Source organism: Xenopus laevis, chromosome 8L (assembly GCF_017654675.1).
Source record: "Xenopus laevis strain J_2021 chromosome 8L, Xenopus_laevis_v10.1, whole genome shotgun sequence".
NCBI lineage: Eukaryota > Metazoa > Chordata > Amphibia > Anura > Pipidae > Xenopus > Xenopus laevis.
In genome coordinates this window covers 38,888,156-38,906,566 of record NC_054385.1, presented here as the reverse complement: position 1 = coordinate 38,906,566, position 18,411 = coordinate 38,888,156, and the positions used below count along the sequence as shown (strand labels likewise).

The 18,411-nt window shown below is 39.9% G+C and overlaps 1 protein-coding gene across 4 annotated transcripts in view; it reads right to left on the bottom strand.

Moving 5' to 3' along the window:
- The window catches only part of nexmif.L (neurite extension and migration facto L homeolog), a 233,338-nt gene that overhangs the window by 25,680 nt on the left and 189,247 nt on the right, over positions 1 to 18,411 (bottom strand). The window contains exon 1 of one of the 4 annotated variants that reach the window (XM_041572723.1): positions 2,113 to 2,234. The exons of the other annotated variants lie outside the window; for them this stretch is intronic. The gene's annotated coding sequence lies outside the window, so the exon portion shown is untranslated. Of the gene's footprint in view, positions 1 to 2,112; positions 2,235 to 18,411 lie in introns of those variants that run through there. 4 annotated transcript variants of the gene reach the window in all.

The following is an 18,411-nucleotide window of genomic DNA, read 5'->3' as shown; positions in this document are numbered from 1 at the left end:
ATAAATCCTTGTAAAAATTTGTGTTAAATCACCACTGATGTAGTGCAGCAATAACCCACCCCCAGCTAACAGGCATAAGGACATAAAGCAAAAATGTGCAACGTGGGTTCTCCATGTTCCTTAAAGGAGAATTCAACCCTAAAGTTAAAAAAACTCAGGCATCGAAGTTCATGGGCGCCATCTTCTTCTCTTTGGAAATCTTCAGAATGAGACCGGCATGGCGGCGCATACGCAGTTGGTGCAATTTTCTACACATTGGGGTATATTTATCAAAGAGTGAAGTTAATAGTGAAGTTCCGCCACTAGAGTGAAATTCCGCCACTTCCCATTCATTTCTATGGGGTTTTTAAAGGTGTATTTATCAAAGGGTGACATTTCACTTTCACCCATTGATAAATACGCCTTTCAAAATCCCATAGAAATGAATTGTGAGCTGCGGAATTTCACTCTAGTGGCGGAACTTCACTCTTTGATAAATTTACCCCATAGGCGGAAACTCACGAAGATTAACAAAGCATCTGAAGATGGCGCCCGTGAACTCTGATGCCTGAATTTGCACTGAGGGGTAAGTAAAAAGTTAGGGGCATTTGCCCAGGGTAACACTTAGGCTGGGGGGAGGAGGGAGGGGGTCTATGTAGGGTAGGGTTTTTTTAACTTTAGGGTTGAATTCTCATTTAAAAGCACCAAGTGACAGTTGAGACACGGGGAATGCTGGGAGATGCAGATCACACTAAGGCTTAAAGGAGCGCAGGTTGGATTTGCCTGAAATGTCACATCAAATTCCAGAGACCTGTATGAAAGTGTAAGACCACATTGTATATGACTTTAAACAGACACTTATAAATACTCTGTTATTTATGCCCATAACCTACTCATATCCGTGAACTCAAAATGTGCCCTTTCCTGAAAATGATAACAGCTAATAAGTTTTTCACATTTCATAGCGTCACCTTAACCATTATCTACAGTATATATAGTTTAGATAATAAATGGCTATTTTAATAGTTCCTGCTACACAGTGCTTTTTTCTCCAGTGATAAATTTGCCTCCAAAAAAACCTGGCATGAAATTGTCTACCTAAGGCTGCTGGGTGGAGGTGGAGTCCCACTAGAATTTTGAGGAAGACTGTTACATTGTGGGTAACAATAGGGCAAATCATTTAAAAAAGGAATTTACTTTTATGGTACTTTCAAAAAGGTGTAATGTATGCCTGATTTTACCAAGTTATAAATCAGAGACTCAGCTCATTTTTCAATGTCCATGAAGCTACTAGCTCTATGCCTCACTAATGTGTTTTCACATTCTCAATGGTCCAGTCCACCTGCCGATTAGCCAATAAAATGCTGAATTCCAATTTGAGATTTGGACATGTGCAAATATAAATTAATCCCTTATCTGGTTAATTCAAGCCAGTTTCATTCTACTTTCAGTATTTTTTTTGTTATGTTTCTGTTTCCTTAGAGGGTTGGACTGATCAACATGGCCCAGGACCATAGCAGACTTAAAGGATATGTGAACCCAAACAATTATTTTTTGCGTAATAAAAGAAAACACAAGTATAAGCAACTTTCCAATATTAGTTTATTAAATATTGTTGGGGTTTTAAGTTATTTGTAAATGTAATTGCTACTGAAAGCAGCATTTGCTCAATACCTGGTGGTTACATTTTAAACAATGTTGCAAGAGCCAGTCTCGTCCAGCAAGACAGGTCTGTTAATCAGTTGTCTTATCTTACACTGCTTCAAGAGCCAGAGCCACCAGTACTGAGAATAGAAAGGGACAAACACTACTTTCAACAGAAATACATCTACAAATAACTTAAAAACCATAGAAACAAATCTATATTGCAAAGTTGTTTAGAATTGTGTTTTCTTTTATTAGGCAAAAAATATTTTTGGGGTTGACATGTCCTTTAAGGGATAAAGATCCAAATTATGGAACGATCCATTATCTAGGATACCCCAGGTCCCCAGCATTCTGAATAATAGTCCTATAACTGTAACCTGATTATCTCCCTAAAGCAGTGGTTTTTTATTCAGTTGAAGCCTCCCCTGAAGTTATGTTACCTAGGACAAGAAATATGTTTTCACCCCAAATGTTGCCTTTACTGACCTTCAATCTGGGCTTCCAGGTGTATCTAGGAGAACAAATATGCATGCTACCCAAGTCTCGCCCATACTGGCCTTCAAACTCATCTCCGCTGCCATGGCTCAAGCCCCCCATAAGAAAAACAGCTTCACGGTTTGGGAACCACTGCTCTAATGTGCTAGGTGCATATGCTGAGCTGTAAAGACACACACTTAAGTGGAAGCAGGATTTACAGGAAAGAAGATGCTCATTTTAATTACAAAGGGCTTCCCAAAGAGTCCCTGCAGACAATAAAAGCTGTTTCCTTTAAGGCTAATCCATTGTCACACTATATATTGGAAGGCAGCCTGCAGATCCCTGGGGAGCTAAAGGTACATGCATATGTCCTTCCACAGCATCTGTCTGGGCCTGTCAAAGTGTCAGCTCCTCAGTGTGTGTGTTCACTGACCCTAATAATATATGCAGTGATAAGAATAGGTGCTTCAGTGCAGGGGCTGCTATCAACAAGATGTTAGGAGAAAGCTCAATAAAGTTAGAACACCGGAGTTAATGAAAAAGTGTTAATAAAAGTACTGGGAGGGAGGGTTGAAAAATCTGGTGCAAGAGAAAGAAGCAACACTATAGAGTATTTCAGAAGGAATGGGAAAAAATGCTGAATTTATTTTGTGCTATTGGGATGTTCTACACTGCACATAGAATGTTATCTTGAATGCTCAGGACCTGGATTTTTCCAAATAACGGATCTTTCTGTAATTTGGATCTTCATACCTTCTAGAAAACCTAGTAAACGTTAAAATAACCACAATATGAGTTAATTATGCCATTTGGATCAAGTACAAGCTACTGTTTTATTATTTCTGAGAAAAAGGAAATGATTTTTTAAAAATCTGGATTATTTGATTAAAATGGGAGACAGCCTTTCCATAATTCGGAGCTTTCTGGATAACCTGTACTCGATAAGGAAAAGATTTGCCCCCAAGGTGCTGGTAAACAGGCGTGTAATTTATTCAGTAATCCATAGCAGCCAATCAATGATTAGCATTTAACCACCAGCTGCAGGTAGAACACTAAAGGCAAAAACATGATTGGTTGCCATGGGTAGTATTTACGGCCCAGGCGCTGATTTGCCCAGGGCTATCTTAAGTCACAACTTTGCTTTGAAACAAATCTAGCGTTTGTGTATGGTGTTTAAATACCTTAATATCTAAGGTTTCATAAAATATTTACAATTTTGTGACATTCCACAATGATTTAAGCCAGTAAGCGTGTTGCTTAAGTAAGTAAGCTGGCATTGCTTTGCCAGGCACTGAGAAAGGAAAATGAATGTAAATGCTACTGAATATAGCACAATCACTTTGAAATAAAAATTAGAAACCGTGACACCTTTTTTTTGTTGTTGCCAAAAATCACATTTACTGATTATTAACAAACAATTATATTCTGCTTGTTTCTACGTGGCCTGGAAATGCAGTGTAAGGTCCAGAACTAGTCCGTGTTGCTCCCACCTGTGGCTCCCCCTCTTGACATCCAGCATTAATTGCTGTACACAGGAGGGCTTGCCGTATAGAGCAGCAGAGATCTGCCTACTGTACAGCACATCAAAGGGAGAGCATCTCATACAACCAATTATTGTATAAAGCTCAAAGGCTGCTATGCACATATGCCCTTCTTTTTCATCTTCGCTGCATTGTGCACCCTCATTTGCTCCTTTTATATGAGTTTTCAGCTGTGATAGCCGTGTGGTGGATGACAGCAGGGATATTCTGGTGCTTTATCTTCGAGGCAACTTGGGCTACTCTTTGGACATATCCATCGTGCCTCTGTGCACAGCACTTTAAATTGGGAATGGAACAGTTAACATCTGTTTTAAAAGCGCACTGAATTATTTCTGCTGCCAACCATCCATGGCCACTTTATCAAGATGAACAACCCATTACACATAAAGACAGAGATAGAGACCTCAGTTAAGTCTTGTTCCTTGACATCTCAACTAATAAATCCTGAAGAAGGAGCCAATTCATTTCTGCACAGATAAACAGAGAGAGGTGTGTGAGCCCATTGTGCTTGATCCCTAAATCCTTGAGTTCATGGGGGAAAATAGGTTTGCTGTAGAAGGGATATAAATCTGTCTCTAGGGAACACAAAGGCTCTTAATAAGTTTGGGCATGGAGACTTATATGCAGTCACTTATGGAGAGGAAACACTCAAAGAGCTGCGTAAATATCTGCCGCTTCTGTGGCAGGAACAGAGTGATTATTTTATATAGGAAAGACAAATAAAAGGGTTGGTTGTGAATCATAAGATATTTCAGGATAACATCTCTTTGGGAGGCTCACATGAGTGCCAGGAGGTATATGTGTGTATTTTTGTAGGGGGCGAGACAACAAGACAAGCCACAAGTATGTGCCAATCAATGTCCCATAGGCTGTTGGCTGCTCATCGGAATGAAGGTCAGTAAAGAAAAGGAAATATAAGAGCATGGAGCTTTATGTCCAATTATTTCCAAGTAGTGACCCTTGTGCCACCAGTTCTTACCATTTTAGTCTTCAATAAAAAATGGTAAAATATATACTGATATCAGAAGACATCTTGGAACTCCAAAAGGTGTATGAAAGTCTTTGACGTCATGGAACTCCTCTGTGACTTCTAATATCCTTGAATTATATAACAGCAAATACTTGCTATTATACATTGGGGGAAACGTGCATCTGCAATGTGTTTGGGTCATGAAAGAAAGAAGAAATTCCAGCAAGCCCAAAAGCTTCTGTGTAGTTCTAAGAAGGGAAGATTGCACTGAGTAAGTCATTTCTATTCGCCAGCATGTTGTGTGTAGCTGTGCCTACTCCATTCTACAGGAAGCCGTTAGTGTATATAGTGCAGCGCATAAAGTGGCGTGCCCTACTTAGTAAGTGCAGGGGGTTACAATACGAGGCAAGCGTGCCGCTATGTTTCTGCTTCGGTGCTGAATGAATACGGAGCTTTTCAATCACGGCTACAAAGAAAACCAAAAAAAGAGAAATGTGCAGAGAGAAAGACCTCTGAGAATGGCAAATCTATACAGCACAAGTGCTCTTAGAAGATTACGGCCATTGGAACTGATAGGGAAAAGTGTAAAATTTAACACTTCTCACACATAAACCAGCTGGATATATGTCACAATTTGGAAGGAGCCTACAAGGTAACATGAAGTTGCAATACACCCCATGCACATACTGTACAAGCTTTATTGCCTCTTTAATTAGGAATTTTATCAGTGGAGAATAGAGGAAAATATTAAGCAGAACCAACTGACACCGATAAAGGCAAATATGCAGTCACATTGCAATACACAATAGCCCTACATAAATTGTGCATTAAAAAAAAATAAAAGACCCCCTAATGTAAAATATGAGGATACAAGAAAAATGCCCTTGAAAAAGAGCTTGTGCAGCGCAAAATATGTTTTTGCAGTGGTACTTCTGCGCTTTTTGATATCTTTCAATAACTTTTTATATTTTGAAAGAAGTCACACAGTTACATAGCTAAATTGGGTTGGGTGGGGTGCGCATGTGCGGCAGGGCCCCAGAGTGGCCTTTGTGGTATGTGAATATTTGCAGGGTTTTAACAGTCACCATTGTGTTGGAAGGCTTTTTCGCTCTACTCTAATCTTTAGTTCACATATTTCTGCCCCAGAAAGTAAGTGACGCTACTCTGGAACGCATTTGTGTTCCAGATCGGAGTTTTGAGACTTTCGCGCCAAGAATTTTACAACACACACAAAGAAAGGTATAAAACTATTCTTTACAGTAGGTTCCTTCTGCCTTTTTATTTTGCTTTGTGCCCCTGACGAAGACCATTACTCAGTCGAAACGTGTTGGGCAAATACTTTGATTATGTAAATTTTTGAATTGATAAAATGTTTATTTTTTACTGAGTGATCTAAACTTTTTGTTTTGGCTGATGCATACAATGGAGTCTTAATGGGCAGTCTCCTGTTGGATTGGCACCTCTCATTCAAACAGTGTATGCATTCTCTACACTCTTTTTTGCTTTGTGGTATGGCCAGGGGTTGGAGGGGGCCCGAGACATCAGCCCTGGTGGGCCCTCTGCCCCCCCAGTCTGACCCTGTATGTACCATCTGTGCATTTCTAGCCACAATGTACATTGTCTGATACTGATACACATGGTGGGTTACAGCTACAAGTACTAGTTGGCTGCAGTAGGGTTTCCCCCCTCAATGGAACCAATTAAACCTATTTGTGTGAAGCCACCAATCTCCATGTCTAACACATGTTTATGTAATATTTTACATATTAGCAACAACAACAAAATAACCTAATGAAATGAGTCGCATTCATGGTAAAATGATCATTGTGTTTTCATTTAAATTAAAGCCTGCCCTGTCACATTGCTCAAATGACATGAAATGTGTTATCTAGCAGACATTTCATAGAGTTCTCCATTATGTTACAGCCATGTTTTATGACAGAACAAATTCAGGTGTCAAAAATATAATATAACACAAACAGACGGGAAGCCGCTTTGTGACACTGCCCTTGGGATAAATATTAGTATATAATACACAAAAACCATGAATATCTTGTAAATTATATCCTTATAAACAGTGAGTTCTGATGTCATCAGTTATAAACGGTGAGTTCTGATGTAATTTCTGTCACATGACTCACTGAAACGTGTGTATTATAATAAATAAAGTACCCTCAGTTGCAAAATATGGGCCTTCGGCCTCGTGTTTTTATATGGTCATAAAACTCCTCGGTAACTTATAATATCCTTATATTTTACAAGAGGGGGTACTTTATTCACTATATAATACACAAGAGCCATGAGTATAATGTGAAATATATCAGTGTTTACTGATGCCACCAGGGTCGGACTGGGGGGTCCGGGGCCCACCGGGACTGGTGTCCAGGGCCCCCCTCTAGCCCCCGCTACCTACTTTTTAGGTGAGTCCCTGCTCGGCGCCCAGGCGGCGCATCGTGCATGCGCAAACGGCGCGCATGCGCGAACACAAACGGCGCTCCGCGCGCATGCACAAACGGCGCTGCGATGCGCAAACATTTTTTTTATTATTTTTTTAAAACTGTCTGGGAGAGGGGGACTGGCCCGGCGGGGGCCCACTATGGTCGGGGCCCACCGGGTATTTTCCCGGTATCCCGCCGGGCCAGTCCGACACTGGATGCCACTGTTAGTCATGTGACTCACTGAAACCTGAATACAGTATAAAGGTATGTAATCGGTGATCAGGAAACCTGTTATCAGAAAGCTCTGAATTATGGAAAGGCCATCTCCCATAGATATAATTTTTACAATTATTTCTTTTTTCTCTGTAATAATAACAGTACCTTGTACTTGGTCCCAACGAAAATATAATTAATTATCATTATTATTATTATTGGAAGCAAAACCAGCCTATTGGGTTTATTTAATGTTTACAGCGTTTTCTAGTAGATTTAAGGTATGAAGATCCAAATTATGGAAAGATCCGTTATGCAGAAAACCCTATGTCCCAGACATTCCGGACAGACCCCATACCTGTACTACATAAAAAAAACTGACCCCTTATTGTTCCTTGAGCTGTATAAAAACAGTTGGTCTTCAACCTTGGGCCTCTATATAGACATGGAACACATTGGTGACTAATAATACTCAATTGGGGTACAATGTTCGATATCTATTATTATTAGGGACTGGTTTAAGGCTATGAATCCTTGTCCCATAGCTTATGTATGGCCATTGACATTACCAGCTTTTAAAATATTCTGTGGGAGTGATCATACTTGCAGAGATCACACCCAACCATAAACAAGATGGTATCCAAATTTGGAGGGACATTGGAGTATGAGACATCCAATGTTAAAGAAAATGGTTCGTCAATCATAAAAGGCTCTCACACCAGACTCAGAATCATGCCAAAGCAGGAATCAAAGCAGAAGTCTGTATTTCATATCAGGGTAAAAGATACAGGCTTGATATATATTTAATCATGTACAGTACTTGTAAGTACAAAACGCGTCAGGCATGTTCCTGTTTCCCTGATGACATTCTGCTTTTATTCCTGCTTTTGTATGATTCCAAGTCCTGTGTAGGAGCCTTTAATGATGCACGGATTTCTTTTCCTAAGCAACGGGTTTGGGGCATTTGCATATAGACCACTGATTAGTGACCTTTTGCATTTGTGCTCTACCTGCTGCTTTTTGCGCAGTCTTGCAAAGAACTGCATCTGAGTCCCAATGAGCAATCCCTGCTTCATATGTTGGAGATAAGCATGTGCGATTGTTTCAAGTGGAATACCCGGGGCATTGGCACCAACTAGAAAGCACTATGTAACATAGCAGCCCTTGGATGCATTGCATGAACAGACATGAAAGGCTACACAACAGCTGATTACAAGATCTGGCAATACATAGCATTTTACTACAGGCTATGATCTATTTTTTTTTATATGCCTGGCAGAACTGAGGTAAAATGCATATGGAGAACTGCCCTCAACTATATTCTAAGGCAGAAATGGAATAATTTAGTATTTGGACTCGTTATTAATCAATAGCATCTAGAATACTATTTGCAAGACAGTTGATAATTTTTCCTTGGCAAAGTAGGGATGTAGGCAAAGTTAGAGTTACCTTTTTATGCCGTTTTAGAAAATCTGTTTGCAAGAATACCATTTACCCCAGCAACCAGTCGGTGGTTTAATTATTTGGAATAATAATAACAACCTGGTGAGCCAGGTAACATGCTAAAATTTAAGAAAGGACAAGAATTGTAAGGCATATAATTCCAAAAAAAATATAAGACTCATTATGAATAGGCCATTCCCTAACATACTAAAAGATTACTTAAAGGTAAACTACACCTTTAATCATGAATTCCCTTTACATGCTTATTCTGACTGCAATACGGACTCCTACATATCTGTATACATTGGCAATGGCAGTTAGAATGGAATCACAACGCACTCCAACTGAGAACAAATCCAACCCCCAAACAATTTCATATAAATCTTGTGTTCTAAGTGGCTAATGAACAAGAAGTCGTTTGGCAATCATGCCTCTTTGTGTTCAAGTTTTTACAAAGTTATTTTAACCCTTACTGACTGCACACAGTGTAGGACCCAATGTAATGGTTTTATGTCATTGATCTAAAATATATTCATTTCTTAAAATAATATAGGGACAATTACACAGTATAGAAATAAAAGAGAGGAAGTACCATGGGACCACAATGCTGAAATAGCTATAGTTATAATTATGATGATTATCTATTTCATAATGCTTACTTGTTGCTGCACATTCCAGGGTTTTTGAGGTTTTGATGTTTCTGGCTATATACAATCAGTACAAATGTGGCATATTTACAATATACAGAATTGTGAATTTCAGCTTGCAGGACTCCAGCTATTCCTAAACTACAAATGCAGCAGAGTACCCAAAGATTTGGAATGTAGTTGTGAGTGTCACAGAGCCCAGGCCCATTAAAGATTCATTCATTTATGAAGCCTGTTGTAATGGGAATGTTGGACAATCAAATATCTGTTGTGAATACAGGTATGGGATCCATTCAGGGTCGGACTGGGCCGGCGGGACACCTGGAAAAAACCCGGTGGGCCCAGGCCCAGACCGACTCCCCGTTTGGCTGACCCCATAAAAAAACAAAACAAAATCCAGGCCGGTGCGGCGGCCCCCAGGCATGCGTGCTGGCGTTCAATCATATTCGTTGTCGTCCTGTGCCAACGCATTCGTGCAAGCGTTCGTACATGCGCATCACGTGCGCCACAAGGGCCCCAGTGGTTTGGAATCCGGTGGGGCCCAATCGTCCAGTCCGGCCCTGGATCCATAATATAGAAACCCATTATACATAAAGCTACGAATTACGGGAAGACAGTGTCCCACAAACTCCACTTTTTTCCAAAATTTCCTTTTTCTCCGTAATAATAAAACTGTATTTTGTACTTGATCCCAACTAAGATATAATAAATAATAACTCCTTATTGGAAGCAAACCCAGCCTATTGGGTTCAAATAATTTTTACATGATTTTCTAGTAGATCCGTTATCCAGAAAACCCTAGGTCCCAAGCATTCTGGATAACTGGTTCCACACCTGTACAATTTCCTTGAGATCTGGCCTTCAATTCTCCAGATTAAGTGCTACATGGTCTATTCTATCACCCAAGCAGCCGCCTTGGGAGAGACTGTGAATTCCTGGCAGTGCCAGGTTTATTATCTGTAAAGATGTTGAAGTCAAACATGCTGCAATATTAAGCAATTACCCAGGATAGTTAAAACCATCTCCTTGTCACTCAAATAAAAAGGATGTGAGGGTCTAGCAACAAGAGCGGCATCCGACAGATTCTCAGCCCAGCGTGTGTTTTCAATTATATTTAGATTAGCTTCACGCCTCTAATTGTTTTTATTTTCATGTAATACTATTATGTCTGCGCTTTCAGTTTCCCATTCGCTCAGTGTTATCAATTACAAACACACAGAGGCCTCTTGGAAGATGAATGAAGCCTGGTGGTCATGGGTAAGTTCACATGCAAATAAAATATTGCTCATTCTTTGCAAGACATTTCAGCTGATCGCTCACCCATGTAACACTTCCAATGGAGATGGGTTATTAGTGATGTGCTGAGAGCTCGGCTTGTCTAGGAGGCTTTTAACCTATTTGTTACTAGAATGTACAAGTGAGCAACAAGCCAGACAAACTGATGAGTGGTCAACTCTCTGGAAAACTTGAATGATTTCCATTCCAAGATAAACAAAAATGGCTATTAATATATTTTTGGATACCTGGTGCAAGCATGACAAGTCCCATCACAGGCATAAATAGCGTGCTGAAATTCCAAAGAGGAAAAAGGTGTCCCTCCCATGAAAGAAGCAAAAATATCTCAATATAAAAGAACTAAAGAACAATAACACATACTGTACATTATATGAAACCAGAAGTGACTGGGATATGAGTGTAATGAAAGCAAAGGAAGGGGAGGGGGGGGTTCATACCCAAATTGTAACTAAGTTGGCCTTTAGATAAGCCATTGTGCAGGGATTCTAACTGTAGCACTGTGTATATTTTAATATTGATTTATGACATATTCTAAGCATAATTTATAAAAAAAAACAATACATATTATTTCATATACAGTTTTGAAATACATGCGCCAAAAGCACCACGGCAAAAAGTCTAGACAGTAACCTTTTACTAAACAGTTTGCTCAAGCATTAAAGGTTGATAGAAGAGTGGAACCACAGCTCACAGCTTAGGGGCTGATTCACTATGAGTCGAATATCGAGGGTTAATTAACCCTCGATATTCGACTAGAAATTGAAATCCTTCGACTTCGAATATCGAATTCAAGGATTTAGCGCAAATGCTACGATCGTACGATCGAAGGATTATTCCTTCGATCGAACGATTAAATCCTTCGATTCGAAGGATTTAAATCCAACGATCGAAGGAATATCCTTTGATCAAAAAAAGTTAGGCAAGCCTATGGGGACCTTCCCCATAGGCTAACATTGACTTCGGTAGCTTTTATCTGCCGAACTAGGGGGTCGACGTTTTTTTTAAAGAGACAGTACTTCGACTATCGAATGGTCGAATAGTCGAACGATTTTTACTTCGAATCCTTCGATTCGAAGTCGTAGTCGAAGGTCGAAGTAGCCCATTTGATGGTCGAAGTAGCCCAAAAAAACCTTCGAAATTCGAAGTTTTTTTACTTCGAATCCTTCACTCAAATTTAGTGAATCGGCCCCCTGGTGTTCGGAGCCAACTGAGTTATTCCTTAGTCTCTAACGCACAGGCAGTACAATGGGATTTCCCAGTCTATAGGCCATAAATACATTATCATAAGCAATCACATGACCAGCAACATGTAGCAAGGCATACCACTTACTAACTACAGCATTGGCAATACAATGGTATTTAGTCTACGTACCATCTGTGCTAGAGATATAGTAACTGCTGTGGATGACTTTCCTATGCCACTAATATGATTTTTTTCATGATTTGTGTCTGTATGGGGGGCACAGCTGATGATGACTTGAATTGATGAGTACTGATCTTGATTCCAGGCTTCTTCCATTTTGTTCAGAGAATAGCTGAACTATATAGTTTTAAATGACTTAGAGGCCAAACCTCTCTGCCATATCCAGTTCAGCAGGTCAGCCTACTGGACTGGCAAGAAAACCAATGCTACCCTTTTCCTTCTTGATGCTCTTCTTGACCCTCCATATAAGAAGACTAAAGTGACACAAAGCAACAAAATGTTAAGCCTCTGGGGCACGAGATTCAACCATTAAAAGCACCATATGGATTTCTGCATGGCATGAATCTTCCAAATAAATATTTAGGAACGACTGTTAAAAGAGAAGCAGCACATACAGCATTTAAATGATAGTTTTCCTTTAATTATTCACTGAACTTGGAGGAGGGTCCTTCTCTGCAGTCTGCAGACGGACATTTCTAAGGAATATGGAAAACAAGTCTGAGAATGGATGTGTGAAGGTCAGATTGCCTACGAGGCTGGCACTGAACGCTCTTCAGGCTGGGCCCTTGCTTGTCATAGTAAATTTCCTACTGACAGTCTGGTCTCCATCCAAATTCCACCCCCCACCATTCCAATTAATTAACTGCTCCGTGCTGGAAACAGCACAGCAAATGACTAGGTGTTGAACAAGGGGAAGTAAAATGCAAAACGCATATTATTAAACCTACTTTAAAGGAAAACAGGCATGTTGGTGTTCCTGGTATAATTTCCCCAGGGTACAGGTATCTTAAGTAACAACAACAGAAAAAAAAAATCGAATGAGCGCATGAAAGGCCAAGACGACTACGCAATCAGTGTGACCTCTCAGTACACAGTGGGGAAGAGACCTGTTCTGAACCCTCCTGCACGTCAATAATGTATTGACTGGTTGCAATGCACAGCCTGATACTTGACTCCAGTGCATCGCCCCCCTACGTACTACAGTGGAAGGGTTACTGAATGGAGCATGGAGCAACAGAGTGAAGTTTATCAAGTCATACTTCTGACGTTACTAATATATATGTTGGGAGAACGAAAACAAATGCTGGTTCTGCTATGTGAAGTGGTGTAGAGCAGCCCCAGCTGCTGGCAGCCAACTAAGGGCCCTCCAGAGTTCAGGAGATGTGTCGCAGCGCAGCAGAGCATCTTGTTCTCTGTTGATCCAGCCTGATTGTCATTAAGATCTCTTATTATTCTGCTGCTCAATGGGCTGTGTGTCTATCCTGTACAAATGCAATCTTCAATCTATAGTCAAGCATAGTGTGAAGCTGCAGTTCATCATGCAAGCCTCATGCCTTATTCATTTTATAATGGGCCTCTATTCATGTCTTCGGCGATAGGATCTTTTTCTCTCTATGTCTGGCAACTTTATAAATTACCAGCATATTTGGTGTCATATCAGAGTGTGACATATAGGAATAGAGCATAATATAGGAAATGCAAGATGATACTGTATATACCTTGTGAGAACTTGTGGGGCTTGAAATGTGGATGAACTACAAGTCCCAACACCCACAACAGCCATCTGGCTGAATTTGACCATATTCAGATAAGAATATGCTAGAGTCCGATCCTACATATTAGTTAGCAGTTGAATTGGTTACTGGGAAACCCAGTTAAACTGATTAGTCTTTAGTATGTACAGGTATGAGAACTGTTAATCAGAATGCTCAGGACCTTGGGTATTCCGGATAAGGGATCTTTCCATAATTTGGAATACCTCAAATCTACTAAAAAAAAACATTTTAACATCAAATAAACCAATGGGATTATTTTGCTTCCAATAAGGATGAATTATATCTTAGTTTGAAACCATTATTAAGAATATGAATTGTTTGTTTATATTGGAGTCAGTGAGAGATGGCCTTCCCGTGATTTGGAGCATGCTGGATAATTGGTTTCCGGATAACAGATCCCATTCCTGTATATCTATCTACATAGCTATGATTTCTCCTTCAACCCTTCTTTCTATAACAATACAGGATACTGGTTGCAAGAAGGAGGCAGAACATGCATTTAATACAGGAATATATGTAATGTACGTAGATAGTTTTCCATGGGCAATTACATTGCTGAGGTTTAGGGCCAGTCCAATGGAGAATCAGTTCATACTCTCTCCAGAGATTTTGGGTTGTTGGGTTACAACAGTAGGACTAAAGGCGTGACATTCAATTTGACCAACGACAAAAGTACTGCCGTGAACAGTACAGCAGCCAAAACACATGGCTCAACCTGGCACCAAGTTACGGCTGCCAGTTCTTTTAATTTAAGAAAGACCAGAAAGCCACCAAAACACCCAACAAAAAAGCACCTTGTTTATAACTAATGCACAGTGACAGTGGCAGGCCAGCCAAAACCATGGATTTTTTGTATTACAAAAATAAACAGAGCACTCTCCATCTCTCCAGTTGCCTATATATTTCTATTCACTATCCGCCTGTCAATCTAACATCAGCTATTCACATGGCATGCACTTGTCTTATTTACAAACCAACTGTTGATTTGTATCTCAGAAAGGATCTCTTCTTTTCCATCTCGGAGTCGGGATACAATGGTGTCAGTGCTGATTCAGTTTCCCGGCTCATATAAGGAGTGCTTTTACTGAGTTTTTTTTATTGCTAAGAGTGCCTTTAAAATAATTCCAGGGGAGAGAGGTACACACACTTGCAGCAGTAGTAGCACACTATACGTCAGCCTGTCACTCTGCTATTGTTCAGATGCACTCTCTTCTCCATGGGAAATAACTACACAGAGTGTGATGCCAGGTGACATGACCCAATGTACATTTCAGAGAGAGCCCATGCTGAGCGAACGGATACTTAACCTCTACTCGGTAGAAGTGCCATGCACTCTTGTCTCATCCAGACATGACTGGGGGAATGTTCTTGTGCTTAAGTGATTTGTATGTGATCATCTGTAGTCCCTGTAGAAGGTCTTAAATATACTGCTTTGAGGCCAAAAATAGGACACCCAATGTCATCAGTTTTTACTGTAGGAAGGCAAAACTTTTAAATGTGGAAAACAGCGGCCATGACAGGATCCTCACTAAGCAATGTTGGCCTGGAACATAGTATTTGTACCTGGATAGAGAACTGGCTAAAAGAGTGGTGGTAACTGGAACATTTTCTAATTGGACCAGTGTTGTTTCTATTTTTGCAGATGATACTAAATTGTGCAGAACTATAGGTTCCATGCAGGATGCTGCCACTTTGCAGAGTGGAAAACTGAGTGGCAGCAAACTGGAAAATGAGGTTCAATGTTGATAAATGCAAGTTATACACTAAATGGCAGTGTGTTGGGAGTTTCCTTAAATGAGAAGGATCTTGGTTTTTTTTGTAGATAACAAGTTGTCTAATTCTGGGCAGTGTCATTCTGTGGCTACTAAAGCAAATAAAGTTCTGTCTTGCATAAAAAAGGGCATTAACTCAAGGGATGAAAACATAATTATGCCTCTTTATAGGTCCCTGGTGAGGCCTCATCTGGAGTATGCAGTGCAGTTTTGGACTCCAGTCCTTAAGAGGGATATAAATGAGCTGGAGAGAGTGCAGAGACTAAGTGCAACTAAATTGGTTAGAGGGATGGAAGACTTAAATTATGAGGGTAATGTGTCAAGGTACATTAGAGGACATTATAGACAAATAGCAGGGGACCTTTTTACCCATAAAGTGGATCACTGTACCAGAGGCCACCCCTTCAGACTAAAAGAAAAGAACTTTCATTTGAAGCAACGTAGGGGGTTCTTCACAGTCAGGACAGTGAGGTTGTGGAATGCACTGCCGGGTGATGTTGTGATGGCTGATTCAGTTAATGCCTTTAAGAATGGCTTGGATGATTTCTTGGACAGACATAATATCAAGGGCTATTGTGATACTAAACTCTATAGTTAGTATAGATATGGGTATATATTATTTATGTGGAAGTAGGGAGGGGTGTGTATGGATGCTGGGTTTTCATTTGGAGGGGTTGAACTTGATGGACTTTGTCTTTTTTCAACCCAATTTAACTATATAACTATGTAAGCGCCCTTGTGTGTAATCCCATCTCCTGGGGCATGGCTTTTCGCAAAAACAGACTAACATCAAATTCCATGACAGAAATATCCCCATCTCTGGCACTAAAATAGTACATGCACAGACAGTAGGGTTTGCACACTTAACATATTTTGTTTTTAAATAAATTGCACATATAGTATGTAATTGATGCCTGTAAAGAGATCATGAACATATTGATGAAAACAAGGAATTATAACCAAAATCCCAAATAATTCTGATTTCGCCCCACTTACAGTATATAAATAGATGTGTTTAGATGTATTCCTAGTGGTTTGCACGCTGCACTTTAAAAACAGAAGTCTGTAACATACTAAGCAGGTAAAAGGCAAGCGTTTCTTGCTATAAAAACTCAAGGCTACAAATTGGAAATTGGTGAAAATACATGGAATAGGAGTCATGAAAGACAGCAGTCAGAAGTTAATGGAGCCCCAAATCAAGCTATGGGAATAAGGATTCCTAAAACATGTACAGAAACTGCTTAGCAGTCACAGGATCGGATTATTCTACACTGAAGCCCCTGGAACAACAAAACAAATACAGAATGATACCAGAGCTCTTGCCATGACTACTGTGTCTTAACTACTTAAACAACAGTTTATATCATAGTAAGTGGCATATTGAAAATTCTCACCCAACTGGAAGGTAGCGTTTTCCTTTAATCCAAACAGAATCCCCCCTGTTCAAATGCAACTATTCCTGTTGTACTACAGCTGCCCAACATTGGATACAGAAGCCAGTGACGTATATATTTTCAATCCTGCTTGTGAATTTGAAGATACCGACGGATCTAATAATCTACAAAGGAATCTTCGGCCTGCGGCTGCTGAAGCACCCCTGAAGTTCCACATTAATCCCTGACAGAGGCTAAAGCACTGCAGGGAGGTATCTACAAAAAAAGATGCTTTTTTTTTCTTTCCTTCAGGCAGTTTAGATCAGCTTATTTAAAAATGCCTTTGCTTAAAGGGTTGTATTAAAAAATTATTATCAGTTACTTTAAAAAAAATGCTGGGTGTCCTGCACAAAAGGAAAAGCCGTCTCACTTACTAAAAAAAAAAAAATATCAGGTGACAGACGGTATTGTGCACTGAATACAAGCCAATTAAGGATCAGGCAGAAGAATGTTTAAAGCATTATTCATTCCAAGTGGCAGATTTTATTGCAATCTCAGGTCACTCATCAGACTGCATATAAAATCAGTGAATTGGAAAATAGAGAAAACCTGTCTGTCTAGTAGCCTCCAAATGGTGGGAACGGAAAAACTCACTCTTGTCAGGGTTTTACCTACAGTGTCTGCGTTTATCCCAACTGGTCGTAGGATGTCCATTTGTGATTCGTGATTCATTCAAGGAGAATGGGTTTCAGCATACTTCAAATGGGTGTTTGAACTTATAAGTCCCTTATTTAACTTAGTTAGCAGTGGTTTTTATATCATACAAGTTTACAAGTCACATGCCAGTTGTCTAATGTAAATAGTTGGGAATGAAGTGTTAATTACCTTTTATTTGCTTTGCATTCCTAGTTTCTAAAAAGGCATAAATGATTCCACTGGTAGTTTCAGTTTCACAATGGTCTGGCTCAGGCTGCTTAGCATAAGCTTTATTTTATTTTTTAAGGACTGGCCCAACCAGGAAAAATCCCAGTGGGCCCAGGTGACAGTGAGCCCTCCTGCTCTTAACCAGTTGGCCTATATAATTCCTTGTTTGTGTATGAGTGCAAAGAGGAGACATAGATGGAAGAATAGATTATAGTTATCTAAAGAGAATAGGAGAATAAAGAGTTTAAGTTGGGAGAGGAGGGAAAGTAGTTTAAAGACTGCGCCTATAGTATAAGGTTTTCGCGTGAGCCCTGGCATCTCAATCCAACACAGCACACACTTCGTATTGTGTTATAATCACCGTAAAATGAACTTTCATGCTCATCATGAAAAGACTGTAGACTGGTCAGCAATGGCTTCCGCTAGACACAACATTAAGGGGAGAAGCTCAATTTCCATAGCCTTTCTAAGATTCTAAATAATTACTACGCCCAAAATTTAACAGGAAGGTTTTGCAAAGTGGTGCTATTCCAAACTTCCTGCTGAACAAATGGGGTTCATTTAAGATTTCTTGTGTCAGTCATGTCTTGACCATCAACTTCAAGATAATACTGTAAAGCATTTGTTAGGAGGAAGGGGGTACATGTTCTCTTTGCCTCCAGAATCAGATATCTATAATCTTTATATTACATTAAGAACAAAAAGATAATAA